This window comes from Onychomys torridus, chromosome 14, assembly GCF_903995425.1.
Source record: "Onychomys torridus chromosome 14, mOncTor1.1, whole genome shotgun sequence".
Lineage (NCBI taxonomy): Eukaryota > Metazoa > Chordata > Mammalia > Rodentia > Cricetidae > Onychomys > Onychomys torridus.
Window position 1 is genome coordinate 17623761 of NC_050456.1, and position 17942 is coordinate 17641702.

The following is a 17942-nucleotide window of genomic DNA, read 5'->3' on the forward strand; positions in this document are numbered from 1 at the left end:
TTACTTTTGGAGACACCAGCATGGACCAACACTAAATTTTACCAATTCTTTAAAAAATATTTATTGGTATTTTATGTGTATACATGTTTTTGTGAATATATGTATATGCTCTATTAACTTGTCTGGTGCCTATAGATAGTAGAAAGGATATTACATTGGCTAACTGGGGTATTTACTGCAAATTGACCTTAAAATCACTATGTATAAAAAGCTTCAAAGTTTAACAAGATTATGAACAATTAGAAAAAGCCATGGTAAGAAACAATGACAGTAGATGAACAAAATTTATGTAACACTGGCAATATTTTAAGAGACAAAAGATTGTTTTTCCAAATTGAGGAAATATTATTCACTGATTAAATAATCATTATGAACTATATATGCTGAATGAAAAAGAAATTACATGTGAAAGAAGCAGAGATAATTCACAACAACAAAATTAGAACAATAGAGAAACCACATGTAAATCACATTCAATTTTCTATGTGGTTTTACAAAGGTGTTATTTCAGCATCAGTGATACAACAGGTTTTTTTTTTCCCATTACCTGCATAGGGTTAGTTTCATAAATAACACATAGAACATTTACCCTGTTAAAGATGCCAACAGAGCAAGAAAGTAAGCACAAAGGAGGAGAAGTTATTTGCAACATAATAAAGAAGAGACCAGTGCTGGCAAACATAAATATTGCCTATATCTCAATAAGAAAGACATCTTATTAGAAAAGATCCAAATTATGGAAGAGACTGTCATTAAAAGAGGGAAGACATCTAAGCCATTAATTAACATTTGAAAACGTTATTAATTTTAAATGGGATACCATTATTTTAGTGTGAAAGACTCATCAGTACGTCTACATTTTAAAGGAAATGATATCAATGATTTGCAAATGTGTGGAACAACTTCACTGTTACACTTGGTAAAAGGCCAGCTGATGCAAATACATTCAGAGTGTTTTTGGAATCATCTACTAAATATGAGCTTATAGACCTACAACCCTGAACATATATTCTGGATTATGTACCCAAAAGAAGAATGTGCATTTGTAAGCAAAAAGAAATGTTCTAAAAGCTTGCAATGGATTGAGGACAACTCACATTTCCAATGCATATAGAGATTAAAAATTTATATTATAGACAATGAAATATCATTGAATAATATAAACTAGCAAGCTATGGTCATGCATTAAAAAGCATCAGAGGGACAGTATGAGTCTATGTCACATTAAGGAATGAAGACAAACTTTCTTTTGAGTTAGTTTTGTTTGAAGCTAGGTGTTGATCACAAAGAAAGCAATCACTACTTAGTTTACATGTTCCAACAAAGCACAATGTATTCTTGATCAAGATGGGCCCCTTAGAAAGCAAGCACACCAGGGCAGAAGTATATGTGGGTCTTAGTAGGTGGTAACTGTAACTTCCCCATTGTCTAAGGTTTTACTTCATTGTCTTTCATGACTGGCTAGTTTTAAATGACCACAGAAGAAATAAATGAAAGCCAAGGGATCTGACACTTAATTCACTTAGGTTTCAAGAATATGTCAGGGTCTATGTGTTAACAAAGGTTTCACTGGATTTGGGGAAGGAGGCAAACCATTTCCAAGGAATTAAAACATGTGCTTACAAGTCTTGCAAGTTGGGGAAAAATAAACAGATTTATGTTCCTTGTCCTAAACACAAGGTTTACAGTGTCTAATACAAAAAGACTAATATTCAATGTTTCTTACCCATGAACTAAGAGTGAGCATATATTCATGCTACAGCATGAATTGTTAGGAGGTCCTTTTAATAAAAACAAACCTGAGGCCAGTTATTGGGGTGAATGCTGGAAGATCAGAGAAGCTGAACAAGCCACAGCTACCTCACCTAACCAGTTCCTCAGCTGATCCTTTTTCCTCATACTGGAAGCCTCTGTGTCCTCATACGAATGGGTCTCAGCTGAACTGTGCTGCTCAAAAGCCTAAATGCTTAACCAGCCAAATGCTTCTAGTTTCTGGTCCTCACACCTTATATACCATTCTGCTTTCTGTCATCACTTCCTGGGATTAAAGGCTCACTTCCTGTTATTAAAGGTGTGAGTCACCATGCCTGGCTGTTTCCAGTGTGGCTTTAAACTCACAGAGATCTGGAGGGATCTCTGACTCCCAAGTGATAGGATTAAAGGCTTGTGTGCCACCATTTTCTGGCATCTATGTCTATCTAGTGGCTGTTCTGTCCTCTGACCCCAGATAAGTTTATTAGAATGCACAGTATTTTGGGAACACAATATCACCACAATATATTCAAATTCTTGACTTTTCCTGTGTCTTCTCTCTGTAGTCTGTGGTTACTGGCTTGTTTCTAAACTATCTGTTGTGTGTTTCTGATCTGTCTCTGTTGTTATGTCCTGTTGCTCTGATATGTTCTTGTTGCTCCTCTGGCTCTGGCTCTGTGCTTTGTGTGCATCTGTGTGCATCTGTGACTGCACCTAATAAAGGTCTCAACTTTACATTTATTAAGCAGTACAGAAAACATGATATAGTAATGAAGGTTGCTGTTTATAGAGATCATTAACAGAATTTAACAAAGAAGTTACTTACCCCAAACTGACCCAAAATGGGTCAACTCCTCACAGATGTTATCAACAAATAGCAACACATTGCTTGTAACATTGATGGTAATATTTGCTTTGTTTAAGGTTACTTTCAATATCCTTTATGCATTTGATGAATGATTACCATAACAGGGACACATGCAAACATATGTTATACCTGTAAAAGCTAATAACTTGGGATATCTAAGGTATACTAACCTTGGTTACAATGTTCTCTTACAGATCAGTTAAACTAAGGACACTGAAGGGTAGCAGGTCTAGTACATAGTCTTAAATGATCTAAAGATATATTAATAATTTGGCTTCAACATCCAGCAAATGTCCATTATCTTTGATGGCAAGAGATTTTAAAAGGTATAACCTCAATACACAAATATAAAATACATGGTTAAAGAGCAAATATTTTAGTTGAAAGACATAATAATTTAGTTGCACTTAATAACTTAAAAGAAAAGTTACAAATTTTATGATGAAAAACTGTGATTCATAGAGAGATGACTCAGTAGTTAAGAGCATGTGCTGTTGTTACAAAAGACCCAAATTTGTTTTCTAAAACACAGATTATATTGCTTACAACCATCTATATCTCAAGTTTCATAGAACCTAATGAACTTTTCTGGTCTCCACTAGCATCTGTACTTATGTGAACATAGTTACACATGCACGTGCACATTATTTAAGTAAAAATAAATCTTAAAAAGTTATGATATGTGGTATATAGACACTGTAGGTTATTAGTAAGCCATAAAGAAGTGAAAATCCTGTCATTTGTAGCAAAATACATAGAAATAGAAATGAACATATAAACAGACAAGAATATGTATTGAAGGACATAGGTTGTTCATTTTATCAGACGTGAGAGGTAAATAGTGATACAAACTAAAAATGAAATACTCATTATAATGTTTTGTATGGCACTGTTCCTGGCATAAATGAGTCTACCTACCCCACTTAGGAAAATGACCAACATGGTGAAACAATGAGGTTTATAAATGTACAGATGGCTGTGGGTTAGGAGTTGCTTACAGTAGCAGTAATAATTCAGAGAGCTGTATCACCAAATCCTGCCTCAGCATTGCTGACAGCTCACAAAAGCTGAAATGTAAGGCACACTGCATCACTATCCAGTAACTCAACTTGTTGAATGCTGTCTCTCTCAGGTAGCTAAGGAAGCATCTCTTCTAGATGACAGGGTTGATGTGAGCCTCTTTCTAGGCTTGTCATATCTGAGTTTGACTTGTCTGAGATGATTCTCAGCAGTCCTTGCTGACTATAAAAAATCTTGAGAGAGAAGAGGTTTAAGTGAATCTGCTCAGTTTCATGGACTTCCTGAAGCTTTTAAGGTGTTTGCTTCCTGAGCTTTAAGAAGTTTCCCTACAAGAGAATGTTTTATCTCCTTTTAGAACTTTATGTGCCATGAGAAAGTTTCCTACCAAGGTACAACATTTTAGCTGAAAGGAAATTGCTACACAACACAAATGATTGTGACTAGTATTTTTTTTTTAAAAAAAAAACAGAGTATAGAAAAAGCATGGCAAAATAAGAGCAGTGAACAGTATAGATCCTGTACATTGTTATTCTGCTGTACCCTATGAACATACAATTAGTGTAGAAAGTGATTGTAAATATTTCTAGTGACATGTGATATCAAAAGAATTAATTAATGACTGTAAAAAAAACACTTGAAAATTACTACATTTTTTCTTATTATTAAAACTGTGAGCTTAAGTTCCAGACTCATGTCTTCATAATCACTTCATCACTGAGCTATTGGGATGCAAAGAGATAACTCTTATTTGTGCAAATGCGGTAGTCCACTTGAGCTGTTCATCTAGGTAATTGTTTTCATGTATAAAACTAACCAAACTGTGCAGACATCCATGACCAGGAGCCAGGCTGAGCTCCAGGAGTCCATTTGATGAGAGAGAGGAGGGATTCTTGGAGCAAGGGACATCGAGATCATGATGGGAAAATGTACAGAGATGGCCAGTCAAACTAGTGGAAACACATGAACTGGGGACCAACAGCTGAGGAGCCCCACAGTACTGGACTAGGCCCTCTGGAAAGGAGAGACAGTTATTTAGCTTACTGGCTAGGGGGCCCCAGGCATTGGGATTGGGACATGTCCCTGTTGCATGAGTGGGCTTTTTGGAGCATAGTACCTAAGCCTTAACACTTTGTTTAGCCTTGGTGCAGGGAGGAGGGACTTGGACTTGCCTCAAATGAATGTACCAATGGCTCTGCTGACTCCCCATGGGAGGCCTTGCCTTGGAGGAAGTGGGAAAGGGGGGTAGGTTGAGACGGAAGGCTGGGAAGTGGAGGAGGGAGGAGAGGGGAATCTGTAGATGGTTTGTAAAATGAATAAAAAAAATCTCTTAATACCACTACTACTACTACTACTAATAAAACTAACCAAATCTCATGCTTGAGCAAGATATTTGAAACCTTTGAAATGTTAAATAATGAGATAAATTATCATAGTTCAGCAATTTTTTGGATGGAATTTATTATTTATAAAAGTAATATTGAGTAAACAATATATTTCTGGAAGTATATGTCATTTTAATCTTTAATTTTTTATTAGTTGTACAAAATACCGGGCTTTGTTTGATGTGACTTTATTTTATTTTTGTTTTTAAATTTTTTGGTTTGTTTTGAGGTTATAGTTACATTGTAGCCATGTATTTATAGCCTCTCTGTAGGACTGAATAATTTGTATAATGAATGGATACCATTAATCCATGTTAGGGGTAAATGTGGTAATGTTAAATATTCTATTTTGCCTTAACAAGGTAAAAATAATGTGCATGTTTAATTTGTCTATTAAAGAAAAAGGTACATGCTGATATTAAAACAATTTCTCCTACTGTATATCACTCATTGTTTTCAATCATTGATATTGTGCATTCCATGTATATGTATGCAACTCATACATTTTGCAACTCAAATATGTAAGTATTTCTTCTGATCAGGGCTCTTTAATTACATTTTGGTTTTCTTTGTTTTTAGTAACTTTACACATTTATCCTTGTATTAATCATTAAAATACTACTGTAATCACACAAATTAATAAAGAATTTAAATATTATAGTGACTGACAGTTAATCCAGTAATTACTGAAATTAAAGCTTAAAATGTTGTGTCCTCTGTTGCTATAATTCCATTGAGAGACAATGGTAGAAGACACAGAATCTAATAATAATCACGAATTTCAGGGAGAGTATGAAAAAGACAGTGTATCTCTGGTTTCTTGTGTTAAAAGGCAGAAAAAACATCAGATTCTCAGGTGAAAGTCCCTTGCCTTATGAGGGACCATTTAGATTTTAAGAATTGTTCCCAAAATATGGGATGCTGGTGTTTCTGTTTTGCTTTATGAATGTTGCTTGTTTCATTCCTGTTAGTTCATACAAAGATACATCAGTTATTTCTTGTTCTCCCTTTCTGTTCTTAATCCAGCTGGAATCTCCTGTTCCCCTAAGCTTTCTTTCCCTCAAACCTTGCCCTGCATTACTCCCACTGTCGTCCAGGTTGTTCATGGAGATCTCATCCATTTCTCTGTCATTGGGTGATCCCTGTGTCTTTCCTAGGGTCCTGTTTTCTAGCTAGCCTCCCTGGAGTTATGTAGCAGCCTAGGCATCTTTATTTTACATCTAGTATCCTACTATGAGTGAGTACATACCATATTCGTCCTTCTATGTCTGGGTTACCTCATTCAGGATGATTTTTTTTCTAGATCCATCCATTTGCCTGCAAACCACATGATGTCATTGTTTTTCTCTGCTGAGTAGTACTCCATTGTGTATATGTACCATATTTTCTTTATCCATTCTTCAGTTGAAGGGCATCTAGGTTGTTTCCAGGTTCTGGCTATTACAAACAATGCTGATATGAACATAACTGAGCAAATGCCCTTGTGGTATGATTGAGCATTCCTTGGGTATATGCCCAAGAGCGCTACAGCTGTGTCTTGGGGGAGATGGATTCCCAATTTCCTAAGGAAGCACCATATTGATTTCCAATTGAGAAAGAGGAGGGACTGTAAGAGTGTGAATTGTTGAGACCAAGATTGGAAAAAGCACAGGGACAAAGAGCCAAACAAATGGAAACACATGAATTATGAACCAAAGGATGTGGAGCCCCCAGCTGGAACAGGCCCTCTGGATAAGTGAGACAACTGATTAGCTTGAACTGTTTGGGAGGCACCCAGGCTGTGGGACCCAGACCTGTACTTAATGCATGAGCAGGCTTTTTGGAACCTTGGGCATACACAGGGACACTGCTCAGCCTGGAAGGAGGGGACTGGACCTGCCTGTACTGAATCCACTAGGTTTAAATGAATTCCGAAGTGAGGCTTGGCCCTGGAGGAGATGGGAATGGAGGAGAAGAGCTGGGGGAAAGGTGGGGGAGGAAGGAGGAGGACAGGGGAACCCATGGCTGATGTGTAAAATTAAAACACAAATGTAATAAATTTTAAAAAAAAAGATGCATCAGTTACATTGATAAGAAACTGAATGTAGTCTCTGTTCTTTTCCAAAGAATACCGATTAAATTTGTATCTAATTACCTCACAAATGTTTAATTTCATTTGGCTTCTTACCACCTCCTTCTTTTCTTCCCTAATCAGCAATTGTAGCTCAAATCAAGCCAAGCAAACACTTTAGAAGAAATATAGAACTGTTAGTATAAAAACGGGGCATGAATTTAATAGGTGGTCTGTGCTTTCTTAAAAAAAATGGATCCAAAGAAATGCTACTATGTGTCATCTAAGAAATAGATGCTTTTCTTAATCCATTTCTTGTTTAAAATATGAAATCAAATGGTGCTGTATTTGTTTGGGAGGAAGTGGGTTCCCTTATTGGGTGGTTTCTTTTTTCTCCATTCACTTTTTTTTTTCTTACAACCAGTGCTTTAAATACAGTTTATACAATAAGATTTTAAAGTACCAAAACTGTAAGTCTTCAGGGTATCCTTTGATGTTAATATTATAGAATGAAATTGTATAAAATGCTTCTAGTTTGGTTATTGAAACATATAACATGTATGCAAATATACTGTGGTATAGATAAATATGTACAATCAAATCAAAACACATTTTATGAAAATCAAAAACTAAAAGGGACTTAACATGAAGCTGATCAGAAGAATAGAAGACAGAGGAAATTATGAGAAAGTAATAGTCTCTAGTGCTGTTATTTAAATAGTGCCTATTTATAGGTAGTGATAAACAAGTAAGTTCACTTGGGAAAATTCAATGGCTTGTTTTCTTGGGTCTTAAGAATTTCTATTTATTTATGATATGCATCAATAGAAGTATTTTTTAAGTATGACTGATTTGTTCCTCTTTTTGTTCCATGCAATCTGTCTAACAATAAGAGAAACAAGCCTGTGCTGTGTGGTCTGGTTTAGTTGTGGTCATCTAGCCCTCCTTCTTTCATAGTAAGGCTATTAATCTCAGTAAGTTTGCTTACTTCTCTCTTTCTAATTACAAAAAATTATGAAATGACCCCAGTGTTGTGTTTCCATTAAGTCTGAATTGGATGTGTGTGTGTGTGTGTGTGTGTGTGTGTGTGTGTGTGTGTGTGTGTATTTGTACATGTATATGCTTTTGCACACACTGGTTTCTGCTTTGATTTTCACAGTTTGTGTACATAACTATAATTTATTTATTTTCTCAAATTCTCTACAAATCTACACTTACCTTTCATGTTCTCTCAACTTTGGAAGATTCTACATGGTTTTAATAACATAACAGGAATACTTTATTTTTCAAAAGTATTTTTAATACCTGTAACAAATTTTGAACTTCTTCCAAATAATTTTCTTCATTTATTGACTAAAAAGTCTTATTTGCTGACATTTATTAATTTGGTTTCAATTGAATTGTATCAACAAGCCATTTTAGTAAAGAAACAAAAATCCTTATAAAATTAAGTCTTAGAACCCACCTGAATAACTGTTACAACCAAAACTGTCATCTTCATTTAAATAGTTCATAATCTCATAATATGAACTAAGGGGAAGCTTTTGAACTTAAGGTAATGGAGACTCAGTGAGTGCACTGATAGATAGAAGGAATAATATTAAGCCAGCACTGGTGTAACATCTGGGGAATCCTATCACTTAGGTTTTGGAGGTGGAAGAACCTGAAATTGGAGGCCAGCCTGGGCTGCATGAGATTTCATCTCAACAAGCAAAGTGAAACAAAATTAGTAACAAACAAATATCACATGGAAAACTTCAACTGGTCTTACCTATTGAGTATAAACATTTGATAAAATGCAGCCACAATAAATTGGTGTAATATATTAGTAAGAAAGTTCTAGTCTTTTTATTTATTTTTTTATTGACTAAAACTATAGCAGTGTGGTGATGCTGCACAGAAGAAGACGTCAACCCCGGGTGTTGTGCAACAAGAGAGGGCATGGTTTACTCAGAAGTGTATTCTCTATCCTATCCTGTTCTCCTCTAACTGTAGACTAAACAGAAGGAAGTCTAATTTAAAAGAGAGGAGGCAATGGGAGGATCATGATGGGGAGACCCACAGAGAGAGACGACCCAAACTTGTGGGAGCTCATGCGCACTAGACCAACTGACTGCTGGGGAACCTGCATGGGACTAAACTAGACCCTCTGCACCTGGGCGACAGTTTTATAAGCTGGTCTTTTTGTGGGACTCTTGGCAGTGGGACCATGATCTATCCCTGGTGCATGAGCTGACTTTTTGAAACCTGTTCCATATGGTGGGATGCTTTGCTCAGCCTTGATTTGGGGGAGGGGTGACTTACAGCTTACCAGGCCTTGTTGACTCCATATGGGAGGCCTTACCCTTTCTGAGGAGTGGATGGCTGTGAGTTTGGTGATTTGGGGGAATTGAGGGAGTTGGAGTGAGGAGTGGAAGAAGGGAAGTGAGGAGGAACTGTGGTTGGTATGTAAAATAAATTTTAAAAGATAAAACACTAAAATGAAGCATCCCCAAAGAGAGGGAGGGGGAGGCTAATCTTAGAATCCAGATCTAAGAAGCAGATTATTGCAAAGGCCATCCTCTTTATATGATGAATAAGACAGCAAACACTCAACAGAAAAGAATGAGGAGCTGTTGTTTTTTCTGGCTATACTAGCTCAGAGCATCACACAAAGCTGCAATTGGATATTATATCAACTAATACTCTATGTTTTTTTCCAGTGTATTTTCTGGTGGGTGGAGGTCTTGTTTTAAGGCCCTGCTAATTTCAGCTAATGGCCATAGACTTAGTCAGCACATCTCTCATACATATTCATAGTTTTGTGTCAGACACAGGAACGTGTCAGACAGAAATAAAAAGGAACACAGGACAACCAAAGTCGTTCATTCAGCTGAGCTTATAGTTGTGAACTATACTGCAATTCTGAAGCAGTAAGACTAACAACAATGTTTTCCTTAGAAATTTGGTGATTTGGAACAGGTGGGAGTAGAATGTTATAAACAATCTCAAAGCACATTGCAAAACTGGCTACAGGTTTGGTGGAAGTTTTATTTGTAAAGAAGATCTTTAACAACAGTTCTTGGAAAAACCATTCCCACATGTAAGTATAGAGGCCCCCATTAGGTGTGGAAACATAGCTATGTATCCTGAGTACTCAGGAAGAAAAGGCATTGGGAAAAAGGATTCTGGTATTCATGTCAAATAAAGAGACCTTTTGTCAAATATCTTGAAAGGTGGGTGGAGAGAAAGAAAGAAGGTAAGAGAAAGGGGTTTGGAGTTATAGGTCACTAGGAAATATGTGTTTAAAATATTATTAAATGGATTGGCAACAAACAAGAAGATTCTACTTGAAGATTACTAAAATAAAGGGTAAGAGAATACAATAGATTATTAAATGAAAATTTGTTCTATTTAATAGAATAAGAATGTAAGGATACAACTAAAACAGTGAATCATTACAACTAAATGTTATAAAACATTCAAAAATATATAATAATGCATTTAATATTCAGATTTTATAGCAATCCATTAAGAATTTCACTTGCTTCTATTATGTGTAGGTTTGACCTAATAATTGAGAAATAAGTAATAAACCTGAAAACTGCCAATTACTCTGAATAGAAGGAAGTATTCACTTCATAAATTTTAGCCAATATAGAGAATGCAATTAAAATATAATTAGAATAAAAATAGTTAAAATAGACAACCATTAACATTCTTTGCATAGCAGAGAAAATGTATCACTGTACTCTTGAAAGAAGTACCTTAATTAAAGAGTGTCATTGAAGAAAGTAAATTTATATGTCCCAATTACTAAATAAGATTATTAATTGAGAATCATGTAACATTATTTCAAGAAAGAGAGTCGTGTTTTAAAGAAATGGAAAAAAACCCTAACATTCATATGGAATTACAAAAGACTCTGGATAACCAATGCAATACTGAGCAAAAGTAACACTTCTAGAGGGATTATCATATCAGATTACAAGCTATATTATAGGGTTATAATAATAAAAATAGAAGGATATTGGTACAAAAGCAGACATGTAATGAAAAAAATAGAAGATATAAACATTAGTACACATGATTGCAACTGTCTCATATATGACAAAGATGTCAAAAATACACCCTGAAAAAAAGGCATCTTCAACCAATGGTGCTAGGAAAACTCAATGTCCATATAAAAGAGTGAAGTTAGACCTGTATTTACCACCCTATGTAAAAACAACTTCAAATGAACCAAAGAACTCAATGTAAGCCTGAAATGGTGGATCATTTCAAAGACAGCAGAGGCACTTGTTTGACAGGGTATAGGTGTAGGAAAGGACTTTGTGAATAGGACTCCATTCATTCAGGAATTAAATCCAACAATTGACAGCTGGGACTTCATCAAACTAAAAAAAAAAAAAAAAAAAAGAAAGAAAGAAAAAGAAAAAAGTCTTCCTTATAGCAAAGGGAACAAACAGGTGAGTGAAGATCATTCTTCATAGAGATCATTCTTCTAAACTTAGTTTTACATAAGATTTACTTAAGATGGTGATGGAGATTTTGAGCAGGAGTGTGAGTGCATGGTGATGTTGTTGAGGACTAAAATTGTATTCCCCATTCCCCGGATCAACCTCATTCTACTCACATGTCTAATCTCAGATCACAGGGATCTAATGCTGTCTTTGGACCAGCTCAGGCTTTGGAGGATGTGATTATCTTAATATTGTTATAATTAAAAGTTCCTTCAAAATTCTAAAAGATTTTTTGGGAAAAAAATGCATGTATATATGAGGAACTGCATTTCTTTTCATAATAAAAATATTAATGACAAAATACTAGAAAGCATGAAGTTTTATATTTTGTGTCTTAGTTTTCTTCAATCAGAATTAGGGCCTCAGGAATGTTATGCTAGCATTTTACCTGACCCTGTACTATATGTTCAGCCCTGAGAAGTTCTTTTTTATTATGAATGCAGTTTCCAAAAATCATAAGGTTTAAAAGGATGGAAATAAATCAGAAGAGATGATCCTATTTCATATTTAGATTGCATTCAGTCATTAAAATTATACTTAAAATGATAATGGAAGTAGATCCATTTTAATTTAACTTAATGATGTTTAGTGTCATCCTGCTATTTTACACAGAGAAACTCAACAGAAATTCCACATATATTACAATAAATGATCCAAATAGCATTTCCATTACTTAAATTTTACCTTATTTGAGTACTGAGAAAATACAGGTAAGGTATCTGAAATAACCTTTAAAAAAAAAAAAAAAAAAAAAAAACAGCTAATATGACTAACCTAATTACTACATTTACTTGATTTTTATTGCTAGAAGGACAGCATGCTGAAAAAAAATCACATTTATTACAGTTTTAGCTATCTTCACTTTCCCTAGAGGACATTCAAAATGAAAAATATGGATAACATTTATCACTGGGTGAATAATAATTATTTTAAAAATTATATATCCCTCCATATTTAAGAAATAAAATTGCTGTTATTATTATAAAAACATAAAATATATTACTTTTATTTTAGTTAAAAGAAGCCACATAGTAAATTTATTCCAAAATAAATGTACAAGGTGATTTGAGCTGTCAAAGATTTCTAAGCATCTGTGATAAATTTTCCCTATACTACAGAATCTAGGAATTATCCATCCAGTCATGCTGTGAAATTCTCCAACCAGACTGCTTCCAGTAAGAAGTGGCTCATAGTTATACCACAGCACAGTCATTGCAGTGTGGGCAAGATGTAACATGGAAAAGTTATTGGTTTCTCTGTGGAACAAACACCAGAATAGATAACTTCTCCTGTATGGCAAATAATACAATTTTATTATGTTTATTATCATTTCCTAATAATCTTTAAATTTTAAATTCTTCACAATGTCCTCATTTTAAATAACTTGAAGACCCTCAACATCTTGATCATCCATCTAGAAACATTTCCATATGATTGTCAATGTCCCTTTAATATGTGATGCCTAGAACTGAAAGTGAAACTTCAGCTAGTGCATGATTAATGCACAGATGGAGTGCTTTCTTTTTCATTCTGAGCAGTACATTGCTATTAATAAAACACAAGAACACATTAGCTCTCTTTTGACAGTGTGACAGTGTCACACTGCTTGCTCTGAGATCATGGTGATTAAAACTTCAACCTAGTTTACATATAAAAGTAGTTAACTCTGTTCTTGATCCAGCTGGGATCTCCTGCTCCCCTAAGTTCTCTTTCCCTCGGACCTTGCCCTTCATTACTCCCACTGTTGTGCAGGTTGCTCATGTAGATCTCATCCATTTCTCTGTCATTGGGTGATCCCTGTGTCTTTCCTAGGGTCCCGTTTTCTAGGTAGCATACCTGGAGAAGGAATAACAGACCATGATAAATAAAGACCACATGAGAACAGGAAGAAGCAAAGTGCTAGAGAGGTCTCCAGAAATCCAAAATGATACATCCACTGTAGACTACTGGCAATGTTCAAGAGAAAGCCTTATCTGACCTAGTCTGGTGATCAGATGGACAAACATCCTAACGGTCATGCTAGAAATCTCATCCAATAACTGATGGAAGTGGATGCAGAGATCCTTGGCCAGGCCCCAGGTGTAGAGCTCCAGGAGTCCAATTGTTGAGAAAGAGGAGGGACTGTAAGAGTGTGAATTGTTGAGACCAAGATTGGAAAAGCACAGGGACAAATAGCCAAACTAATGGAAACACAAGAATTATGAACCAAAAGCTGTGGAGCCCCCAGCTGGATCAGGCCCTCTGGACAAGTGAGACAACTGAATAGCTTTAACTGTTTGGGAGTCACCCAGGCAGTGGGACCCAGACTTGTCCTTAGTGCATGAGCTGGCTGTTTGGAACCTTGGGCTTACAAAGGGACACTTTGCTCAGCCTGGAAGGAGGGAACTAGACCTGCCTGTACTGAATCCACCAGATTGAATTGAATTCCCGGGGGAGTCTTGACCCTGGAGGAGATGGGAATGGAGGAGAGGGGCTGGAGGGAAGGTGGGGGTGGGGGCAGGAGGGGGGAGGACATGGGAACCCATGGCTGATGTGTAAAATTAAAACACAAATATAATAAATAAAAAAGGAGAAAAAAGTAGTTAACTCAAATGAAGAGAAGGTATTCTAAACTAAAAGGGGAAATGTAAGAAAAAAATGTGAATTTCTTAGCAGATCAGAATACCAACTGTATGTAATTCTGATGATGATATAAAAGTAATATGATTAAGAGTTGCACTACTTTCCCCTGAAATCTCAAGAAGAAGATATATGCAGATTGCCAGATAATATAATGACAGAAAAGGACCCTGCTCATTCCCAAAAGTCCATGTCATATACTATGACAAGTACTTTTATGCTTATTTTAGTTTAAAACCTCCTCAGACTTCTGGGGACCTCTCTAGTCCTCTGCCTCCTCCCATTCCCATGGGGGTCTTCATTTATCATGGTATCTCTTTCCTTATACTCCCACTCTGTTCCTGATCCAGCTGGGATCTCCTGCTCCCCTAAGCTTCCTTTCCCTTGACCCTTGCCCTCCATTAACGCCCCCCTTTCACCCCTGGTTTTCTCATGTAGATCTCATCCATTTCTCTGTTGTTGGGCAATTTCTGCATCTTTCTTAGGGTCCTCTTTACTAGGTAGCCTCCCTGGAGGACATGGGAATGGAGGGGAGGGGCTGGGGGAAGGGGGGGTGGGAGCAGGAGTGGGGAGGACAGGGGAACCCATGGCTGATGTATAAAATTTAAAACACATAATAATAAAGAAAAAAAATATTTTTAAAAAAAGAAACAATGAAAAAAAAGAAATACAGATCAATTATTCTTCTATGATAGTGAAACTTATAGTCATGTTAAGTTTTCTAGGTATACATAGATATATTTCAGATAGACAGGTAATCTTCAAACACTTCAAAGGTCTACAGAATATGGCCTTTAAAATATTTTTAAAATTTAGACTTTCTGGAGAGTGAGACATGTCTGCTCCTGGCAACACCAATTTACTTCAGAGAGGAGGATGGGCATTGAAGACACTTCGTATCTTATCTTCACCTTGGTAAAAATAGCCATTTGGACAAGAAACTGTTCTTGCCTGGACAGATTGATCGACTGGATATGCAGGACCCATAGAAAGGTGACCACTAAACTTTGCTTGACAAAATGGTCCTTCAGGTTCCTGCTTCCCAGAGGAAACTGCCAGACATTCTACAGGACACTGAAAAAAGTAACCAAAAGACTCTAGCCCTGTGGGCTGAAGACAAATGCCCCAACTTTACAAAGGAACATTAGGTGACTGTCCAGGCTGCCAGCTGTCTCTGTCTACTCTTGCAAGACTCCTGAAAGTTGCTTGCATCCTTCTCCTGGTTCTCAGGTAATATTATATCCTTCTGAGGTCTTTCATGTGGTTGAAGACTAGATAGTTATAATTTCCTCAGTTATGATAAAAGATAAGTTAGATATAAAACCTTATACTCACATATATAAGATAGATAGGATATCTTCTTTAATATTGTAACTGTAATTCTTGCTTGATAATTGTTTCATTATCTGAAATTTTACTATATAAAAGTTAAAACCTTGCTTTAAAAAAAGGGGGGGGAAGTGTTGTGGGATGTTCTTTATGTCAAATGTGTTGCTTTGATTGGTTAAAATAAATAAAGTGCAGATTGGCCAGTAGCCAGGCAGGAAGGATAAGGTAGGCAGGACAAGGAAGAGGAGAATGCTGGGAACGGGAAGGCTGAAGAGAGTTACTGCCAGCAGCTGGCATGACAAGATGTAAGGTACTGGTTAGCCACAAGCTGCATGGCATAGTATAGATTAATAGAAATGAGCTAAATATAAAAGTAAGAGCTAGACAATGGTAGGCCTGAGCTATTGGCCAAGCAGTTTAAATAATATAAGTGTCTGTGTGATTATTTCATACATTTGTTGTGGGACCACAGGGGCTTTGTGGCACCTGAAGAGAAGCTCTCCAACTACAGAGAGGATCTCTGGTGTTGAAGATATGGTAGAATAAATAGATTCATCAGTCAAAGAAAACACTAAAGCCAACATAGTCGTGACTCAAAATGTCCAAGAAATTTGAGACACCATGAAAAGACCAATCGTATGAATTATAGGGATAGAGGAAAAAGAAGAATACCAACTCAAAGGCACAGAAAATATATTTAACAAGATCATAGAAGAAAACTTTCCCAACTTAAAGACAGAAATGCCTATGAAGATACAAGAAGCCTATCGAACACCAAATGGACTAGACCAAAAAAGTCCCCTTGCCACATAATAATTAAACAACTAAATGTACAAAATAAAGAAAGAATATTAAGAACAGCAAAGGAAAAATGCCAAGTGACTTACAAAGGCAAACCCATCAGAATAACACCCGATTTCTCAATGGAGACTTTGAAAGCCAGAAGGACCTAGAAAGATATAATGCAGACACTAAAAGACCATGGATGCCATCCTAGACTAATATACCCAGCAAAACTTTCAATCACCATAGATGGAATGAACAAGACATTCCAAGACAAAGCCAGATTTAAACAGTATCTCAATAATATTATGTTCAGTTGTATACAGTTTTCTGCAAAAGACATTTATTCCTTATTCTTTATGGATGAAAAGAAAAATTCTACCCTACATACAAAACATATTTTTAATACATAACTCTGTGAATGGATACCTGGATTAGTTCTATAGTTTACTAGCTTTGAAATAGTGTTAATAACCTTCAATCAAAATGTTCTATAACATAGTATTAATTTTTTCAGAATACTTCAGGATAGACTATTCTGCATTTCTTTCTCATCTCAGGATTCATGCTCAAAATTCATGTTAATTGACTATATAATAAAATTATTCCATGTATTCTTACTCTTAGTATTTAAAAAATATTATAGGTTAAGTTTGAGATGAAAAATATATGTTTTTGTTTTCTATAGTTTGTTAATGATATTACATAGATGAGTAGGTACAAATTTCCATGATTAACTCCTACAAATAACACTTAGGACAAGATTTTTGTTCACCAAACAGTAACAATTATTACTGCTATTTCCATCCATATTATATATTCATTTATGTTAAAGTGGGTCAGTTCATAAAGTTACTCACTATGTATGTTGCATAAATCACATTATCAAACTAGAAATTAGAATGCCTTTTGTTTTCAAGTGTACTGTTTACAAAATTGTTCCCTAGAAATACTAGTAGAAATAGCAAAAATTGTACAGTTTTTATACTCTAATCAATGTGCCATAAAGTGTGAATTTATTAATAAAGCATTTCTTGCAACTGAACCTTAAATATTTAAAATAGTAGTTGAACATAACAAAAGTAATGGATTAAGTCAACTTTTTAGACAATATTTTATGATCATAAAAGTAAATTTTAGCTTAGAATTATAAAAAGAAATCAGAAGAAAGTCAATTAAATTTTTATTTGGGAAATAAAATATTCAAAGTTTTAATAGAATTAATGAGATATTTTAAACCAGAAAATATAGTATATAAGTAACAAAATAGCAATAATATAAAAAGTAAAGTCAATTATGTACTTTGCTTTTAAAATTTAAAAATATCACAAATATAATCATGAGAGAAACAAGGATCAATTCCAAAGATGTCAAAATATAAATTGAACATAACCATAGGCATGAGGAATAAAACACTATAAGTAGCAAACAAATAATTACCATAATTAATTTTGATTGCGTTCATTGAACTATATGTTGTTTTCTCATTTTCCTTTTTAAGAAACTGGATCTTGCTATGTGATCCAAGCTGGTTGGGAATGAGTGATCCTATGTCATGGATTATAGGTATGAACCACCTAACTAATGTATCTCAGTATTTAACACACAATTATCTTTTAAATCTATCCTTTGCTTAT